The following is a 7680-nucleotide window of genomic DNA, read 5'->3' as shown; positions in this document are numbered from 1 at the left end:
ACTGAATCAACACAGCAGGGCAGTGCCCAACACACCGCCTGGACCAGCAGGCATGGCAGCTCTGCCTGGAGCTGTGACCTGTGCGACATGGCTGGTGTTCCCAGCTGAATGTTCAGCCTCTCCCAGGGAATCTGAAATATTCCCCTGGAAGCCAGGGAGCGGCTGTTTGTGCAGGAATATTTCAGCCTTATTGTTTTTCTGGCTCCTGCTTTTTACCCAGCCTCCAAAGCAAACCTGTGGGAAAAGCTGGGTTTGTTCCTGTGGTGAGCCTTTCGGGGCACACACTGCAAAGGAGGCCACCAAGTCCCAGCTCCTAGCTCAGGATTTCTTTGCATCCCTTGAGAGGATATTGTGATGTGAGCTCTGTACTGAAGGACTACACTGCGGGAATATAAAACATAGGTTTTGTTCCATGCACCACATGTCAACAGCAATGCATCCACACTCCTCCCTGTTGGACAGTCACTGGGTTTCTCCTGTTCAGTTCTCTCCTGCCAGTGGCAGATTAGCCACTGGGGCCCATCCCTGAGGCCCCCAGAAAAATGGGTGCCCCAACCCACTCTGCCTGGAGCTCCTGCTGGGGAGTGGGGGAAGCCCCCAACCCTGCTCACCAGCATGAGCTCCCAGTGGGCTGAGCATAGCAAGCACCTGCTCCCTGGCAGGAGTGTTGGGTCAGGGCATGGGGGCTTCCTCTGCCCATTTCCCTGGCAGGAGCGCTGGAGGGAGGGGGGTGGGACTGCAGGCAGAAGGGCTGGGTAGGGGCCCCACTTGCTCTGGCCTAGGGCCCCACAATCACCTAATCCGAAGCCTTTTTGGGATATTTGACCTTCTGGATCATTTGTGCAGGGAGACAGATTGTGCAGGAATAAAGGAATGTACAAGTGAAACTTCTCCGAAGTGCTGTCTGCCAAATTCAGATGCACTGCGTGTTTGCACCTGTTAGTCTGACTCTGGCAAATGGAGGGAGAGGTCAAAATACAAGTTCCTTTAGGTGTGCATAAGATGTGTAAATAGCTCATTACTGGGGATAACTGGGCAAATTCTGCTCCAAGTTCTCTCTTAGGATCTTACTGCCTTCAGTGGGGATACTCTGAATTCACCCTATTGTAACCCAGAGCAGAATTTGACCCTATATTCCTTTGATAAACTCTACAATCCCTCTGTCCGTCACTGGGTATAACCATCTCTGCACTCCCATGGAGCGCGCTCAGTCCACATGTGAGACTTACACAGGTCCTGTTCCTTTTCAGTGGATGTGGCTACAGCCCACCACCTTTCCAGTCAGCTATGACATCCTGGGGCAATGGGATTGCAGACATCTAATCAATATCCATGATGCTGCACCCACTTGCACCTGGACTGAATGTGGGTGGAGTCTGCTCTGACAGTGGGAATCCTCCCTATAGTGAGGACTCCAACCCTCTTTTCCTACAGCTCTGACAAATGTAAAGACAAACCAAACTTTCCTGTCTGCACTGGGGCTGTCTCTCGGTCTCTGTAAAAGATGGGTCTGTCCATCTGTGAGCATGAGTATGTGTCTGTCTCTGTCGCCGAGTGTCTGTCTCTGGCTGGGGATCTCCTGGGTGGCAGTGGCGCTCTGTTCAGTGCTGCAGGGCTCCAGAGAGCTGCCCAGACTTGCAGCACAGAGAGAGGCAGCTCAGCCACCCACGGTGGCTCCCAGGGAGTAAGCAGTTTCGCTCGAACGTTTCCAGGGCTCCGGGCCACGCCTCAGGCACCACAGGGATTGGTAACAAGCCTTCTGATAACACGCTCAGAAGCATGGGAAAGGAGTGAGGTGCCTTGGCCCAGACACACACACACACACACACGTGTCTGGGTGTGCTTGTCTCACTTCAGCCAGGCCCCTGCAGGAAGCCACAGGTGAGCGCTGCACTTGGCAGCACTAGGGCAGAGCAGTGTCATGGGCTGGCTCCTACCGCACACAAACACCATGAGACCGTGGCAATGCTGCACCAGAACCGCTTGTCAGACAGGGAGCTGGTGGCTGGGTCCCCAGCTTCCATCTGATCTAGTGTCCACTGCAGAGCCCATGTGACGCAGGCCTGTGACACACTATGCAGATTGTAAGCTCCTCAGCGTGGGGATTGCCTCTCGCTGTGTCTGTACGTTGGTTGGGGGGCTTCTCGGTCCTATTGTAACACACACGACAGCAGCACTGGCTGGAAAGTGAGTGTCTCTGCCTGCTGGGCATCTCCAGCCCAGCACTCTGCCCTACAGGACCTGCCCACTCTGCCTGGTGTGGATTCAACGTGCTGCAGAGACAGCTGAGCCTGGCTTCAGATACTGCAGCTACTGCTCCCCAGAAGGGCTACAGAGCAAGAGCCTCCCAGCAAGTCTGCGAACACCTGGGAGGTGACTGTCCCCACAGCACTGGGATCCTCTCCTGGGGACAGAGGAGCCAGCTGCTACCCCAGCATGGCCTGTCTGTGACCAGACTCCTGGGGGTGCTGTGTGTGTGTCCAGGGATCTGTGTGTAGAGATGAGCTGGCCGAGGGACGTGTGTGTCCCTCCACCCAGCGCCCTGCTCAGTGAGCAGCAGAGACTGCTGAAATACTGACATGGCCTGTGCTTGCTGTGGGGTGGCTTCCTGCAGAGCAATGAGCAGGGGAGTTCCTTAGCAATATGGAGCTGGACTTCTAGGCAGCTGGAGGGGCTTTGGGGTCCCCATGCTGACAGCCTGGGTCCCCAAGATTCCTATGCTCCCCTGGTTCTGGGGAATGGAAGCCCCTGCTTGTTCCACAGGAGATGGGGACCCCCCCTGTGGGGGAAGGATCTAGGGAGCATCACAGGGATTTCTCTCCCCTCCTGCAGGCCTTTTGTTGAAAGGGGATTGGGTTGGTATGCAGAGAGTGAGCCCCAATCCCCATATGATCCCAGTGATCTAGGGGCAGGAGAACAGGTGTGTCAGGAAAAATGGCTACTCCTTCCCCCAAACCTGAGCTAAGCCTTGGTCATGGGTCTGAAATGCTGGGATGTTTTCTCTGCTAGTTTTCAGCTGGACCAGAAATGGAAGTGGCAGAGATCTCCAGACAAAATCTAATCTCTGGAGTCCTCCAGGCCCAAGCCAACTCTAGAGAAGTTTAGCTAAAGTTCAGAGAAGTGCTGCAATTTTTGGGTGCTTATCCAGAGTAGTCTGAACTTTTCCCAAGCCTAAGCCACAGACTTTGCCATGTTATGCTCTGAAGTAGGGGGAGGAAAATCAGTGGGTTCCCAGCTCCTGCCATGGGGTAAAGGAATTAAAAAAAACAAAACAAAAAAAAACAAAAAAAACCTGGAGTTCAAAGGAACAAAGTTGGAGGCTGACCCGGAAATCTTCTGCCAGGAGAACTCCCATATGAGCATCACACCCTCTCCCTGCATAACCCCTGCAGCTTGACAGCATCTTCCTGAGCCTGCGGGTGGAGCTGGGATCACAGTTTCGGTCTGGTGTCTCTTTCATAATCCATTAATGCATCTGAAACTCAGTGCAAACAGCTTTAACAAATGAGATCCCTCCAGGAGTTCAAACTGTAATGAGTTGGCGCACGAAGCCTATGTCAGCTTGCCTTAAGGGCACTCAAACGATATAATTACACCTCGCCTCTGCTCATCTAACGCAAGGCCAGATGTGGGAAAATTAGAATGAGCCTTACGTTTGCATTTCCTTTAACAATGATTTCCAGGTGTGAATGAGTGACAGGGAGACGCTGTCAAGGTGGGTAGGCCAGAAATTTCACTGATCACCTTCAAAGTCTCAATAATGGTCTCTTCTACTGGTCATGCAGTCAGAGGCTGCCCAAGACAATATGCCTGCCTAGGCAGCTGCCTAGTTTCTCTGTAGCTAGAGTGAACCCTGTAAGGCAGATAAAGCCGGGTCTGCTAATGGTGTTTTGGAGAAGGTCAAGGTCTGGGATGTTTCTTTTATAAGCAGTGTGTGTGTATTGATGGTGCAATGATCCCTCAGGGTCTGGTCCCTCCAGAACCTCAATTACATGGATTGCTTTTCCTTTTGTGCTTGCCTCATTCTGGAGCCTGTTTTGTTCGCTGGCAGTTAAATGACTCTTTGGCCTTATCTGGACTAGCTTTCCTCCCTCTCATCTCTTTCTTTTGCTGCCACCAATTCTGCTCCACCGGAGTAGCAATAGAGGGAGCCCTAGTATAGATCAGATGCCAGCATTTTTACCTCCCTGAGCATGGTGGTAAAAATGCCTGCAGGAACCATGTCTGCACTAGCACTGCCATCATTGATACCAGTTGTGGCGCTGAAACAGTGACAGCAATGGTGAGTGGTGTGTGGGTGTGTTTTTGGGAAAAGTGAGGCTTTCTGCTAAGTGCTAGTGCATTATAACCTAGGGATAGAATGTGATTAAAGCAGTGGCTAGAGTTGGGAACCAGGACTCCTGGGTGGGGTTCTTGGCTCTGGTAATTACTATGTGATCTGGGCCAAATCCCTTTGGCCACAAAGTCTTGACAATCTGGGTTTAATTGTAAGTGTGTGCCCTGCCAAGAATGGTCTGATAAGCAATGAAATGTAATAAGACTGGTAAATTGCTTAAAAGGGTTGGATGGTGCCATTTCACTCCCTGTAGAAGGAAAACTTGTGTAAGAGCAAGTCTGCATGTCCAGACAGTCACAGGGGATTTGGGTGCATGCTAACCAGCAAGCCTCTAGGTGTTGTCAATCAGGACACGAGCTGGCCACATTTGGTAAAACAGGTGGAACCAGTGGGCAAATTTCTCCTTGAGTGATTCAGCCAGAAGAGAGATCTGGCAATTTGTAGAGAATCATCTGCCAGAGCTCCTGGCTATCTAGATTTGATACATGACTCACAGTACAGTAGATGTGGCACTTCCAAGGTTCATCAGGTTGCAGAATTTGCCATGTTCCTTTGCAAGCACACACCATGGAGGATCTTTTAGTATTAGGAGAAATTGTATTTCAGGTTGTCTCAATTACATTTGTTTGCAATGGGACTGTAAATGTACTTTTCAGGTTCCATTTTATGTGGAATATTTTAAGGCAAATTAGCATTGCTCATGCGTTCCCTGTAGGCATTTAACAGGAAGACATGACGGAATACAACTTAGCATGTCAGGTTGCAGACTTAGCTGAGTCCCTTTACTCACATGTGGTTAAATGTGCCGTATTGCACTGAAACTCACTCACTTTTCACTATTTTGTTTACATCTGTAAATCTCCTTGAGACCTAGAGGAAAGTTCAGTATGTTCACTCACCCAGGTTGTGCATATAACATTTTTTTTAAATGTACTTAATGTTTTACTGTTTGTTCTACAGCCCCCCAGTAAAACACATGCCATATGGGACACATCTCTGATAACTTTGCTGGAAACTTCACCTTTCTATTTCTTGACCTTCCCTTGCCCCCACCCCCAGCTCCGGGTTTTTTTGGCATTTAATCTCTAATTCTTAAGCTGTTTTGCTTTAATCACAAATGAGATTGCATTCAAAGTCCCCTATGTTGGGGTGCACCTAAGTACAAAATATCTTTCTGTGTGTTGCCCACATCTGATTCCTTGGCATGCTGCCTAGAAATACCACACTCTTCTTCAGATGACTTCAGCATAGATAGGTGTATTTTATCCTACTGCATTATGATGCATTCTGATGAAGATGCAATGCTAGGGTGCCCTGAACACTTGGGTGAGATGGATTAGTGAGATAATGCATGTTCTATCAAGTCAAGAAAAACCAGCAGCTTTTCAGATTGATCCCTGAAATATGCATTGTTGAGAGTCAACTCCCAAAGGAGGGGCTTCTAAAAACACCCATCTCCTCTCCTCCTGGAGCTTGGGTGTTGAAGACCTCCCCACAACCACTGCACCACTCAATGAATCCCAGTAGCTGCTGAGAAGCAGCTACAGGACCCCCACTTCCATCCAACACTTCTAATCAAACCCTCTGTACTGTATCAGGTTCCATATACATACTTAATTTCACAACACAGCCTACAGTTCCTTCCTGATGCCAGACTGAGATTGCCTGGCAATTAACCAGAATACACAGTACCTGTCTCCAGTCACTGCTCAAACTAGTTAGCCTTTTAAGATGCCTCTGGAGATTCCCTACAGCTGCTGACTTGAGAGATTTCCCTCCTGCCTCTCCAGCAGGGCCACCGAGAGTGGGTTCAGGCCCCAGTGGGGAACATTTTTTGGGACCCCCAGCAAAGGCAGACCAGCTAAACAGGACTGACGAAGCCAGACCCCCTTTCAGACCACCAGGCCCCGGTAATTTGTACTGCTCCCCCTTGGCCCTGCTCTCCAGTGCAGATTTGTTTCATTCTTGCCATTCCCAAGCCAGATAGTCTGGATCTCTTCACTCTGATACCTCCTCTGTTTACACAGGCCTTTCCTGCTTCTCGTGTGTTATGATTATTCTTCTGGCTTAGCTCAGTATCTACCTAACCAAGGGCAAGATCCTGCCTTGAGCACCCGCAGGTGCCCTAGACAAGAGCACTGAGGGACTGGGGCTGGAGGCCCTCTGAGGAATACTAGACTTGGGAGCCATAATTCCTGCTGGTGGCTCCCAGGAGCCATGCCAGAGCTCTGGAGAGGCAGCTGTTTCCTTTTCTTCCCACAGTGTCTCTTGCTAACATGTGAAGAGGCCTGTGGTAATAGGTTTTTACTGTCCTTGGCAGCTGCCCACAGGAAGTGCGCTGAGACCACTGACTCATTTCACAAAGGCTGCCAGTTCCCTGTGCCGCTGTGAATCCCAGAAGCTTTTCACACCCTCTGCTTCCGGCAACTTGATTTTTCTGAATGAAGTTAGGCCAATGCTTAGTCCATCTGTGGAGCTATGTTACTAAGCACATTAATTCTTTGCTTCTCCCCTTTCCAGGGTTGGGAACAGACTGACATGCTGGGACCCCAGGGTGATTCCTGGCATTCAGCTGAAACAGTAAGTGAGAGGAAGACCCCCTTGTACTTTGGGGGGATTGGCTGGAGTTTGGGGGGCACATGAATAAATGTACAGACTCAGAACCATGCAACCTCCCCCAGGCAGAGCTTTTACCCCAAAGATGAGACGTATCAGACTCCATGGACTTAACTGTCACTTTCCCTGGAAGGCACTTAAATACTCTGGTGATAGGCAGCAGTGCAGAGCAGTAAGCTAGACAGGCATGTAGACAGTGTGAGGGGTGTAGGTTCTGCCTCTTTCCCATGGATCTTTCCACTGACGTTCTTAGAGTCTTAAATAAAATGCAAACCATGCAAATTAGGGTGACCAGATGGTCCTGATTTTATAGGGACAGCCCTGATATCTGGGGCTTTGTCTTGTATACAGTCCTATTACCCCTACTCCCTGTCCCAATCTTTCACACTTGCTGTCTGGTCATCCTAATACACATGAAGTCAGACCAACCACGAATCAGTAAAAAGTAATTGGCGTTTTTGAAAATTCAAGAACCACTTTGTCCTTTAAATAATAGATGAGGCAGAGAACAATCCACAAATAGACATGGAAGAGAAGTTCAGTTTTAACACAAGATGGAGACAGATTGCCAAGTCATTGCTGCTGCTGCTGCAGAGGATACAGCATAGCACAAGAAAGCTAACCTTGTGCCAGGGAGGGGCAAGTACTTATAAACGAGCTGCTAACAATCATAAAGCCTGGTCTCTCTTCTGCCCAGGGATCATACTTGTTAGACAGAAGTAAAACGT

Source organism: Mauremys reevesii, linkage group 21 (assembly GCF_016161935.1).
Source record: "Mauremys reevesii isolate NIE-2019 linkage group 21, ASM1616193v1, whole genome shotgun sequence".
Taxonomy (NCBI): Eukaryota; Metazoa; Chordata; order Testudines; family Geoemydidae; genus Mauremys; species Mauremys reevesii.
This window is presented reverse-complemented; position numbering follows the sequence as displayed.